Source organism: Miniopterus schreibersii (assembly GCF_964146895.1).
Source record: "Miniopterus schreibersii genome assembly, chromosome: 17".
Taxonomy (NCBI): Eukaryota; Metazoa; Chordata; class Mammalia; order Chiroptera; family Miniopteridae; genus Miniopterus; species Miniopterus schreibersii.
Genome location: NC_138117.1, coordinates 29678414 through 29692508, shown reverse-complemented (window position 1 = coordinate 29692508; position 14095 = coordinate 29678414).

The following is a 14095-nucleotide window of genomic DNA, read 5'->3' as shown; positions in this document are numbered from 1 at the left end:
AGCAGGAAGGTACAACATGACCCTGGAACATCTTGTGACAAAAATTTTAAAAGTGCTAAAAGAATTATGAGACATGCCAAAAAAGACACAGAAGTCAACTTAAAGAGGTGCCCACTTAAAAAATCTGGGATAATTTGAACACTAAAATACTTACAATATTCAGGAATTATAACTCATTGGATAAAATAGGAATTATGAGGATATACTGATATAATTAAATGTAGATAAATGATAAATAGGTAAATAGATATAAAGAAAAACATTTTCCTTACATTAGAATGCTAACTAATACATTTAGTAGGAATTATGGAATTAGAATTAAAAATAATTATTTGGCAACAATCACAGTAAATATCATTAGATGATAAGACTGTTGGGGAAAGTTTTTTTATGAGTGGAATATTTACATAGACAAAGTCAGTTTATCCCAGGGTGGGTTCAGATATTGGGCAAATACAGTCTCTGCAAAAAGCTCATGTAGAAGGGTCAGTAATGTATGTATTCTTTACTGCAGAAGGAAAGACCTTTGTGATGGAACCCAGTCCATACTTCAGCTCTGTATCGAAGCTTGACACATACCATCCTTATCTTACAGAGATACTACTAACACCACCGGATTGGTTTGATCATGTCGCCTGTGGCCCATCAGACTGCCCTTCAGCTCGGGCTCTATTCGAAACTGACAACTTTCTCAGTCACCTTACAAATGGGTTGGATTAGTAGTTCCAAGCAAAGTACAAGTTGTCTTCAAAATGCACAGAAATTCACCAAACAATGAGCTTCCTTATGGCAACTGTGAATTTCTAAAGACATTAAAATAAAAATGAGGACGAGGGCATCTCAGGATGGATTCCTGACACCTTTAAACGCCTAACGTTCACTTGTGTGTTTTTTTCCTAAGGTTTACTATTCCACCCTTCACACATGCCTTGTGGTTTACTAGGGCATCAAGCAAGCTTCCCAATCCTTGCTCCCTGGCCCAACTGAAATAATATCATCAATACTGTGAACCGGTCTGATGGAGTGGCATCTGCAGAATGTCAAGATAATTCTATCAGAGGCTTTGCAGAACGGGTCACTACATTAATGGATAAAATAAAAGACAGATAAGGCCAACGGGTTCTGAAGTGATGCATAAATGGTGTCCAAAATAAGCCAGGAGCAAATAACAGAACCTGGAGAACAGAGCACATGAGTTTTCTATCGCTGTTATAAAAAATTACCACAAAGCTTATGGTTTAAAATAACCCCCATTTCCTGTCTCACAAGCTCTTTGCTTAGGGCCCACTTTTGTCCCTTGTGGTTCTGCAGTTTTTGCTCAGTCATCTTGGTCCTTGGATCTACCCACGGAGTCTTCTTTATTTTCATAAAAAATGGCCCATATTTGAAACTGAGTGGCCTTTGCAACCTTATTTATTCCTTTTCATAGAATAAGCTTCTTTCTTTTTAGACTGTCTCAATACTTTTGATTCAAGCTGGTAGTAGCTCCAATACAATTCTCTTAAAAACCTTGCGATTGAGGATGCTGTGGACAATATTTTCAAGATTCTAAGAAGCTCCTTCATCCTGCTCTCTGTGACCCAGCTTCCAATATTTCTGAGGTCTCAGAAATTGCCCTTCACTCACCCTAGCTTTGATGTTTATTACAAGGTCATGCATTACGAGTAGCAAAAGGAGTTCTCCAAGAAGACAAGCCCTAATGTGCAAATGCGTGTTTAGCCTTCACTGGCATTCTATTTCCAATGTCCCAGTGGCCAAAACTAATCACATCTGGTCACATGGTCAAGTTCAGAATTGTTAGAGGAGAAAACCACACAAAGGTGTTAATGCTTGGAATTCTACTCATACCTTACCTTCTTCTCTTATAGCCAAGGTGACAACATATTCTGATTTGCTTGAAACAGTCCTTAATGACTCCTATTGCTTCAATGTATTGATAGCTTACTTTTCACTGTCAAGAGTACCACGGTTTGGAGATGATACCTGCCTACAATTAATCAAGCCTTCATCTGAACCCAGAAAATACATTATTAATATTTTAAAGAATATTTATAAGATATCTGTTGTTTCTGTTACCATGCTACATATATTACATTTGGAATCTATACCTTTTAGTATCTATGTCTCTGACACTTGCTATAATATCAGTGCTAAGTGTTTCTTCAGTAAATGAAAGGTAAGAATGCTTAGAGTAATTAAAGCCATTTCTATATTCCAGCGTAACTGATAAGGATGATATTCATGCCACTGATAACTGTATATTTGAAGCCAAACAATTTACCAAATACAAATCATTGAGTGCCAAAAATAAGCGTAAATCATTCTTTCACCAAATTGGACATTTATCAATTTGCTTTTAGGCAAATTGGCATCCTATGAATTGATTCTTGGTAAATTTACTAATGCTCTCTCTGTTTAATGGCCTTAGAAGAGTCCCCTTGTGTAACTGAAGCCCCTGCATCTGGGCATTTTGCTTTGCAGGGAGACAAATTAAGCTGCATAAAATTCACTTCTTCGCAGTTATTTTTGTCAGGACAACAAATAACAATTACTTTTAATTTTCTTCTGTCTTTTAGATTTCAAATTCTATTCAGCCCAATTAATCTTATCTTTAAAAGAATAGGAAAAATAAATAAAACTTGATCTCAATACCCAAACCATTTTGTTGGAAGCCATCAGGGTTTAGAGAAAGCCTTAAAGGTATGTGAGCATTTACTTTGCTCCTGGCTCCCCCTCCTATTCAAAGCACTTCTTTTCATGTGTTAATTCAATAGAAAGGAGGCTGGGCATCAAGTCTGTCTCTCTAGTATGTACTACATTCTGGAAATGTGATCAATGTATTTATTCATTTCAGCCAAATTCTGCCACAACAGAACAATTTTGAGGCCCTGAGGAGTCTATTATAATGAGATCTCACCTGCACTCTGATTGAATTAAAGGATCCTATATAGAAATCAGCTATTTAAACTTTATCCACAAGGATCCAGATCACAATGTTTTTCTCTAAAGGAGCACGTGATTTAGCGCAGTTCTGCACAGAGACTAATTAAGCCACGTTTTGGATGGTACCACAGCTGATTTCCGACAATGTGCTCTCTTCTCTCCACTCACATAGTTTTCCCCATAGAAAGCCCACATGAAATTTTCTAAGCCTGCATGCCCATGAATTCTTCGAAAGCACTCAGACTTTTCATGCTGCCTCTGATGTTTATAGGGGAATATTTTTTTTCACATTAAATAATATCATTTATTTAGGGTCAGAAATTTGTGTACACAATTTTCTCTTATCCATTTACCTTTCTTCCCAAAATGTGTTTTAATATCGATGGTAAATACAGCATGATTGCTTTATATAGTCATAACATCAACTGAAATAGGATGTAATGATAAGCAATAATCACCAGAGAGCCATCTCTCTCATTATGATTGTTTTAGCATTTGATAGAGGTTTTGCCTAAGGCTAAGCCAGGAGCCGCATTTATTTCAAAGAGATAAAAACAAGGAAATACACACATTTTGCATTAAATATTATTATGCAATCAAGGCCTATGAGAGGTGGAGAAGAAATTCATATTCACATGTACATTCTTTCTAACCTTTGAGACTTCCTAGTGGCCACAGGGACACTGCCACCCCAGCTATTCTGCAAGTCTAACTGCAGCCCAGTCTGAAGAGCCAACGATTGCACACATCTTTGTAATAACATCAGATTTCCCTATGACAAGACATTTGCTATTATATGTTATTTTTTTAATTGCAAAGCTGATGAGTTTAAGTCAACATATTTCTTTCCTGCTCCTTCGGCTTGTCAGCTGTAGCTGGATTGATAAAATGCAAATGAACAAATCATTAACGAGTACTGGTTATGAATCTCTCAGGCAGTTCAGGACCCTATCAAATCCTGCACCTATTACTTTGTGTGATTGATGTACTATTGTAAGTGATTGTTCCTGATCTTATTAAATCTCATTGATTTTTCCCCCAGTTTCTATTTTATGCAGGGCCAGGCTCGGACTATTATGAATGTTGCTGAACACTGTTAATCAAGCTTACACAGCTATTTTGATGGCAAACAATTAGAACTCTGTGGCTCTAACTTGCAATTAGCTTCAGGGATATGGACCTCAGCACCGTAATAATGAAAGAGACCTCCTTTCAGCACGGTAATGAGATTTACAGTTATGACCCCAAATAACCTCGGAAAATAACCAATCTGCAAATTTAGATGCATTTATCAATAATTTCTCCCTTTTTATGAAAATGAATTTGAGAATTTTCCTAAACAATAATATTTCTGGCAAAATCATTTTTCCTATTCCTTTCACATAACACAAACAAGTTTAACTGGTTTTGATTATATAAAATTGTTGTTAGAAGTACTTTATGTGATAGCTGACTTACAACACACATATGCAGATTAAAAAAACTATCAAGTAATTTTTCAAATAGGTGCGTAATAGTTATATTTCTCAAATACGACAGTAGAACATGTTAAATGAAATACAGAATGTAAGTATTGTTTGTTTTTCACTCGATTTATTCAGTCAAAAACTTTTATTAAGCACCTACTCTGTGAACAGTACTGTGGTAGACCTTTGCATCATAGAAGGATAATTAAACATCACCCCCTGTTCTAGATTGGACTTATATAGTATTATAAATGCAAAAACTAGTGTTGTTGCACTATCCACGTCAATGTAATTGCATGTACAGTGGTCCCTCGGTTTTCGAATGCACTCCGTTCCTGAAGCCCATTCAAGTTCTGAAACGTTCGAAAACCGAGGGGTCAGCAGCCGACAGCTGGGCCTCAGGATCTTGGACCCAGCGGAAGCCATGGGGCATGTTCGACTTCTGAGGCGAGTTCAAAAACCGAAGCATTTACTGCCAAACCGAAATGTTCGTCAATGGAGACGTTCGAAAACCGAGGCACCACTGTATATCTAACTGAAAGAACTTCCTAGATAAATTCTATCCCAAACTTTCTTTAGGTACAAATTCTTTTTTACCCCTGTTTCTAGCAAAAGACATAATTTTCATCTTTATTTAGAATGCAGTATAGGGTGAGTTTTTTTTATTCAGCCACATCTTTTATCTTTTGTCCTTTAGGAGGCAACACGTGTCTTATTTCTCAGCCACGATTTTATTCTCACAGCCTCTTACATTCTCAGTTACCTTTTTACCTTAGTTTTCTCTCTCAGATTTGTAATCTCTCTTTCCACTGACACTTTGTAACATGAACAGGTTGACCACTCTTTAGAACAAAGCAACTAACTAATTAACTATCTCAACCTACCTTTGATGCTGATGTGACATAACTCTATAATTTCTTTTATTTTTCTGCCAAAATTCTGCAACCAAAATTTGATAACTGCGGCCTCCATGGGAAAGCATATGGCATTTTGAAGAACAGCTCTGTTGGCAAAGGCCAAAAATAAACCATTAAACTTCTTGAGTGTTAAATAGCAAGAAAAGTATTAAGACAGTCTTTACCCATCCTGGAGCCTCTCTATATGTCAGGCACGGGTGAGGGTGGTGCAGGGTCTCAGCTGTGATAAGAGTCAGCGCCCATTACTGCCTGGCCTGCCTGACTCCCGATTAAACAAACAGCTATTATGATTTTAACTTCTGTATTTTTCTTAGTGTTGTCTTGTGATGAGAAGTAGAAAGAGCAGATAGTCATTTTAGGACCAGAAAGTAGTGGACTTAGAGTCTTGTCTAAAACCACTTATGAGCTATGTAGCATTAGGTAAATTAAATCCTTCTGAGACTCAATTTCTTTATCTGATATTGAGAACTCACCACCAATGGTCATTGTCAAGGATTAGACATAATGTACATTGCAGGGCGCATGACCATAAATTGCCCACCTCATGAGTGCCATCTTACCAGAGATTGGGTTTCTACCACCCTACTTTGAGAGAAATAGGCCTCGGAAAATCTGGCTGTATTTTGACGGCGTGAAAGGTTATGACCTTAACCCTTTCTTACATTTAAAATTTTTTTATTTGAGCTAATTTTAGTAAACCTTTGTCCAATAAATTGTAGTTTCTGTTATTTACTCATTCAACGGCGATTTATAATGACATATTTTAGACTCCAGAAAGCAACAATGAAGAACTCAGACAAAACCCTGCCCCTTGAAGTTTTCATTGTACTTCCTCTTTTGTTTTTAAAAAAATATATCTTTGTTGATTTCAGAAAGAGGAAAGGAGAGGGGAAGAGAGAGATAGAAACATCAGTAATGAGAGAGTCATTGATCGGCTGCCTCCTGCACGCTCCCTACTGGGGATTGAGCCTGTAATTTCGGGCATGTGCCCTGACCGGGAATCGAACCGTGATCTCCTGCATCATAAGTTGATGCTCAACTGCTAAGCCACACAGGCCAGGCTGTACTTCCTCTTTTAAATACTCCTCTCTCAAAACCTTGGAATAAATTGTGACACTTACTGTTTTCAATTTCTTACCCAGATCCTCAACAAACCTTGGGAATTCATACTTGTTATTACCTACTTTTTTCAACTGACTCAGCCCTTGGCCAGATCCTGGTAGCAACATATACACACCTACTGGAACAGGTCTCCTTATCTTTGGTATTACCCCACTCCAGACCGTCCTACCGACTTCCAGAAAAACCTTCACAAAGCCAGACTTTGTTTATGTTATATCTTTGTTTTAGAAAATGATGACTAAGTGTCTTTACCACAATGACATAATTTTTAAAAATATTGATGACTTTTCACTTATCCATAAATCCAAACGCCTCAGCTATATATTAAAATCTCACTAACATCAACCAATTTTTCCAGCTAGATGATCTCCCAACTCTTAAATCAATTTTTCTCCATTATTAATATTATATATAATTTCATACATGCATCCCTGGCTTGTGCTTATATTCTATTTTTTTCCTAGAGTGTACTTCTCTGATTGAATTTTTAACTTCTGGGAATCTTTTTAGACTCTGCAGTAATACTTTCTGATATTGAATTCTAGCCACCTCTTTTTTTTTTTTCCAGTTTTGTAACATTAAGATAACTATTTAACCAATCTCTGTCTCAACTGTCTTATCTTCATAATATAGAGCTTATTTTATAGGATACTTTATTTTATTTTGTTAGGATTATGATAAACTGCCTCTAAGAAAAACCTTCTGATTTTCACATCCTGTGTAATGTCATCCACTTGTCTGCAGGGGAACGTCTTGACTATTTCTAGGGAGTAGATTATGACAGAATTGACGAGGTTAAGTTACACCTGACTGTGACCGCAATCTTGGGTGTTCTTTCTGGTTCTTTAGATTGTTCACCTGGGAGAAAGTCGGCTGCCACGCATGGTGTAGTCCTATGCAGAGGCCCCTTGGAGTGAACTTGGAAGCAGATCTTCGGAGGTCTGCCAACAACCAAGTGAGTCTTGAAGTGTGTTCTTCTGCCCAGTGAGCCTTAAAATTCCTGCAGCACTCACTGACTGACAGCTTCTTTGCAGCCCCAGGAGGCAGGTAGAGCCAGAGGAGCCAGCCAAGGTGCACCTAGACTCCCGACCCACAGAAGCTGGGAGACAATAAATGTATGTTGCTTTAAGCTGTCAATTTTGGATATAAATTGTTGTCCACAATAGATACTAAAAGAAAAATTAAATAATTCATGTTAAAAGCTTAGTAAGTAACAAAAAATGTTAACTGCTAATATTATTTGGTAATTTTAATTGCTGATACTATGGACCATCTTTTTTCTGAGTTTTCATGGACTAAATATATTACAATCCATAGCAATCCTATGGTTATGGTTATAACTCGATACCTTACATTGTTAAAGAAATTTTATATGTATGTATTTACATACACACTTATGTGTGCATATTTGTTTATGTGTTTATGTATATATATTTGCATACCTATGTCTGTATATATATGTACATCATATATATTATACATATGAATATCTATATTGATATTGATAGATATATGTATGTCTCTGAGGTTGAGACTCTTGGATTTTTCTTTTGTAAGCACTTGTATTAAGCCTATACAAAATTTGAATTCATTGTGTGATGAGTAAATTGATGCTGGATAGAATGACACACTGTGATCCATTAGGCTTGCTTTAAGAAAACTCTGCGAGCTGCAGAACTGGTATTTCTGGAATCCATTTAGGGGTGACTGTGAACTGGGTCAAAGGGAATTAAACAGATGGAATTATCTGGTTTCATTTGAGTCAGCTGAGAAAATAGAGACGGCATAGCCTTGGTTTCCAGTCAGCAACATATAACCTTTCATTTAATATAGAACAAAATATAGACAATTAAGACCAAGTTATATTATCAAAAATAATTTTAAATGCTAGTAAATAGTAAACCTGCATACAGCTCATCTTGAAAGCTTATATGGGGTAGGAAGAAATTTGAGTTGCTTTGTGTGTGCTGTAAATGTTGTCAAACAGCTAGATTTGTTTATGTGCCCTTTTTCATCACATCCATTAGTTTAAATATTACATGGTTGCACAGATTAAACTAATACAGACATCCAGTTAGAAACCTGGAGGCAAGTTCCTGACCTAGAAAGCACACAGATTTGGTACATTGACAGATCTGGGCTCAAATCCAGGTTCAGGAACTTACTAAATCTGTGCCTTTGAGCAAATGATATACATCTTCTTGATCTGTGTTTTCCATTGTCAAAAATGGGGATAATAATATTTACCTTGTAGAATTATTTTGGTGATTAAGTCAGTTTATAAAATATCTGCCATGCAGAAGTCACGAGCCCCTTGCCCCTACTAGTTCTTATGCATGTTCATATATAGAGTTCACATTGAAAAACAAAAACCAACTAAATAGCAAATACCACAAAAATATTGCAGTTCAAAGACCCTGCCTGATGTCCAGCTCGTTTTGGTTGTGGTTCCACTGGCGCAGGCCTCCTTGGGACAGTGCCGCAGTGCGAGGAGTAAGAGCGGCCACCCTCCCAAAAGGACGACAAATGCATTCCTTGCTTACCATATTTCCAAGTCTCAGAACTGTCAAATTATTCAAAGGGACTTTACAAGAGAAATTATTTTAATCATTTCTGGGCAACTGGGGAGATTTTCTTCCTTGCTACTAAGGTTTCCTAGGTCCCAAATATATGAATATTAACTACCATCTATTTTCATTTCCTTGTTTTGAAATTGTCCTTCAAAATAATTTGGCCATTGATTGAACAATACAAGTTAAATAATACTAAAAAAAAAAAAAATTAGGCTGAATAATACTAAAACAAAAATAAAGTGGTTGCTATGTAAATTTATACTAACATTTTGAAATGGAGATTTGAGAAACAATTCAAAGAGTTGATTCAAAATAAACCATTTCCCTGCCATTTTGTAATGACTCCCTTAAAACTGACCTCAATTTTCTTGCATTCCTCTCCATCTTTGTAATTTCCCAACAATACCACAACACTAGTTAAAAGCTAAACCCAAATATTCCACGTACTCTGTGCCTGTAACAGGGCTGCTGGCTAGAAGGAGAAAAACCTTCAAATGCTGAGTAGCCTTAATTCATGACCGTAAATCTCAAATGAACACACAATAGAAACTGTTCATCTTTTCACCCTTACTTAATGTATTAGTAATCCCCAAATAAAAATGACTCTTTTGTACCAACTCTTCTACTGAAACCTTCCAAGTGCTCCCCACCCTTCCAATGCCTCACCTGTGACCCGTAACTCCATCACCGCATACACCAGAGCATACAGCCCCAGAGGCAGAAGCACACAATCCCTTAGCTGATATTCTGGCTCGAGAACACCTCCACCTTCTCGCCAAGTCTATCTTCTCCCTAGCACCTTGCCTTCAGTCACAATGGGCGAAATGCGCCCACTCATATCCAACCTTAAATCTTTTCCTGCAGGTCTGGGTCTCAGTTCCCTCTGCATCCTCAAGGACTTTGCTCTTGCAATCATAATGTAACCCTCGAGTTATTATTTTTTTCCTTTTTACTACATTTTGTCCCACAGCATGCAAACATACTCTAGCATATTTCATCTTAAAGATTCCACTCTTGACCGCACATCCCTTATTTTTACTTTCCTTCACACAAAATGTTTCAAGAGTTGTGTACATCCATACTCTCCAAACCCGAGCCTGTCCAATGACGTGTTAGAACCCACTTTTACCAATCAAATTGGTCTCCTCAAAGTCATAGAGTGATGCTTGTGTGCAGGAAAACTGAATAGTTACCTTTCTGTTCTGGGCTCCCTGCCATTTGAAAGCCCAGTGTTTTCCTTTTGCTTCCAAGCCACACTGACATAAGAATGACATTTGTGCAGAAGGTACAGTCTTGCAATGTTTAAAAGCCATGTGCAAGATGCCAACGTGGTTCTGGATTCTCTGGACCCCCTGGGAGTCTAAGAACACTATCCCAAGCTGCCTCACATTTTGTCACCTTGCTTCTTGAAGCCTTGCTTTTGCTCCAAAATAATACCCCATAAAAGAAGTTTCTTTGTTTTCTGCATTTAGAGCTTTTTTCCCCTAAGGTCCTGACACAAGTTCATATCTGAGACAATTCTCATGCTTTCATTCCCCTTGCTATTCCTCTCTATTGCATGTGCCTCTTAGCTCTCTCTGCCTCAACATCCTTAATAAAAACAATGCAGAGGAGAATGTTGGCGACATGTCTGAAGAAGACATGCTTCTTTGCATTCCCCCTCCCCCAACAACAACCATTCAGCATTCACCCGTGGACAAAGTGCCCTCGTGGGAGCTGTGGGATCCAGCACACCAAGGGGCCCAGGAGGAGTCTCACCAACCCATGTGTGGGGTAATAATCATATAGACCTCGTCCTGGCTCCAGGCCCTCTCAGTCATGGTGCAGGAGGCCCTGGAGAACACGCTGCCTGAGACAATCTTACCCACGGATGGGAGAAACTGTGTGAAAGTCTAGGTTCCCAGTAGGTCAATCCCAACACACTACTGGAGTAAAAATATATGCGTTCAGATGCATTGGACAGAGTAAAAGGGACAATTCATTTGCAACAACCCTCCCCAAGGCAGCAGAGCTCAGAGCCACAAGAGACCTGCTCCACCAGAGATTTCCTATGCGGGTGAAAGGGAGAGGATGGGAGTCAGCATCCAGCATCCCCAGCTGAGTGAGGCACTGCCCTCTCTAGGGTGCAGTAAAGAGATTCCTCAAAAAATTAAAAATAGATCTACCATATGAGCCAGCAATACTACTTATGGGTATATATCCAAAGGTAATTAAAACAGGATCTTGACTCTTCAGGATACCTGCACTTCCACATTCCTTGTAGCATTATTCACAATAGCCAAGGTATGGAAACTACCTAAGTGTCTATGACTGCATGTATAAAGGTAGTGTGTGTGTGTGTGCACACGCACGCACACACATGTGCACACAGGCAGGTACAATGGAATACTATTCAGCCATGAGAAACAAAGAAATTCTGCCCTTTGTGTCAACTTGAACAGAACGTGGGACATTACACTAAGTGAAATAAGTGAGCCACAGAAGAAAAGTATTGTATGATCTCACTTATATGTGGTATTTTAAAAAGCCAAACTCAAAGACATAGAGAGTAGAATGTTGGCTGCCAGGAGCCGGGGGCATGGAAGAAATGGGGAGATGTTGGGCAAAGGATACACACTTCCAATTAGAACAGGAATCACTTCTGAGGATATAATGTACAGCGTGGTGACCATAGTTAGCAGTACTGTATTATATACTTGAAGCTCCCAAGACAGTAAATCTTAAATATTCTCACCACACGCACACCAAAAAAAATGGTAATTTTGTGAAATGAGGGAAGTGTTAAATAGCTGCTTTTGTGAGAGCGGAACAACCTGTCTCACTGAAATCCTTGGGAATCAGGAGAGGAAATTTTAAGTCATAGAGCTAAGCAATTCTGCATTTCCCATCATGCTTCTTAATGCTGGAATAATAATGGTGCATCACTGATGAAAAGCAAGGATGTACAACCAAGATTACTCTACCCAGCAAAGCTGTCATTGAGAATCAATGGACATGTAGAGAGCTTCTCAGACAAGAAAAAGCTAAAGGAGCTCATCACCACCAAACCAGCACTGCATGAAATGGTAAAGTGTCTTCTTTAAGGAGGAGGAGGGGAAAATGTGAATAAAATGGCAATAAAATCATATCTTTCAACAATTGAATCTACAAACAAAATGAACAAGCAGAACAGAAACAGACTCATAGATACAGATAACTTTTTGTTGGTTGCCAGATGGGATGGGGGTTGGGGCATGGGCAAAAAAGATGAAGGCATTCAGAAGTACAAATTGGTTTTTATGGAATAGTCATGGAGATGTAAACTATAGCATAGCGAATATAGTCGATGATATTCTGCTAACTAGATGTGCTGCTGGATGAGTGAGGGATTTATTGGGGTGATCACTTCTTAAGTTATGTAACGTGTGGTCACCGAGGTGTACACCTGAAACTAATATAATGATGTATGTCAACTGTAGTTGAAAATTGAAAAATGAGTGAGAAATTAAAAAATAATAATGGTGCATCTTTACCAACTACGCACATTAAAGGCACATATATCAAAAGTATGATATTCCATGCCATGTAGGAAACATCATTACTTTTTGGTATTTTTTTCCCAAAATGTATTTTTCAGTTTTGTTTTCAGAGGAAGGTGTGTATGTGTTTCCTTTATTTTCTGTTTATATGAATAGCCATTTCTTATAGAATGAGAGAGTGATATTTCAACAGTTTTGATGATTCCATATAAACTATATATAAGGGGTATATGAATATACGTCCATACAACCATGCTTGACTTGGTGTATAATCTTAGATGTTCTATGACTTAGAATGGCGTTCAACCCAGCTTGCAGGGCACAGTGAACTGAAGGAAGTTGGTATAATGCTTTGAAAAAAAAGTCTTCTAATCCTTTCTTTCAGGAGAGGACATGACATTTTGGTAAATGAGAAAATAGAAGGGGCTGGTGCCTTTCAGAAGATGTAAAACGCTTCACTTGGTACTAATGTACTTAAAGCAATTAGTTACTTGTCATGATGCATGTTCCCTAAGGCAGTGTACTTCCTCCATTAGTACTTATATCTACATGCCATTATATACTGCGTAGCACTAAACAGAGGAGATACATTGGGAGAATTACTCAAGTCATGCGCCATCAGGAAGAGAGGTATTAGCAAACATTGTTAGCATACAGGTAGAATTTCACCACTTAGACCATTTCCAGTGAGACATTTATATATATGTGCTTCCTGAAAGTGCAAATTTAAAACTGATTAATTAACCCTTAGAAAAGAAGTTATTTTATTATTGATCGGTAAATATTTTTGGCCAGTGTACATGATCATGATAGTTTTGTTAGAGGTCATCTCCTCTTACCCTTCCCTGAATACTCTGCCCACCTCAGCTACAAAATTCAAGTCTCCACTGTTTAGAAATATTTAAAAATATGTTAATAAAATTTAATTAAAGAATCTTAAATATAAAACCAATCCTATCCTGTTATATCTTAGGCTTAAGTTTCTTTCATCCAAAATGAAAGCAAGATCATGTTATTTTATGTTATTTGCCTATAGATATTCATTCCCTCCCCTCCCCTGCCTCTCTCCTAAGATCTTGAATATGCATATGTCTTAAAAGATAATCTAGTTTCAACTTGGCTCTTTTCAAATGTGTGTTCTTTAAAAGCTATTATGTTTTCATTCATCAGCTTTTCCAGCGAAATTATTAGGGAGAATCTGACACATTCACCAAGCTTGCAGAGAATATTTATGAGTGGCTCATATATTCAAAGCGTTGAAAATGATCAGAGAGATTGTCCTCTGGGCAGCTTCCACAAGGTTCCTATTTTGTTTAGAACTTGCCACCCTGTGCGCCATTAACTCTGTATAGGTCTCTCTTATTGTTGTTCATAACGCATTTTCAGGCCAAGTTGAACAAACCTGTACAAATAACACTAAAACACTGGAATGCTGAAGCTTTGAATCAGAGTTATCATTGATATTTGTCTCAAGAATTTGAAGACATCCTTAGTTATCATTCATCTAAAGGCAGAGCCCTTTTCAAAATAAGTTCCCCTGTTCCATTATGGTATAG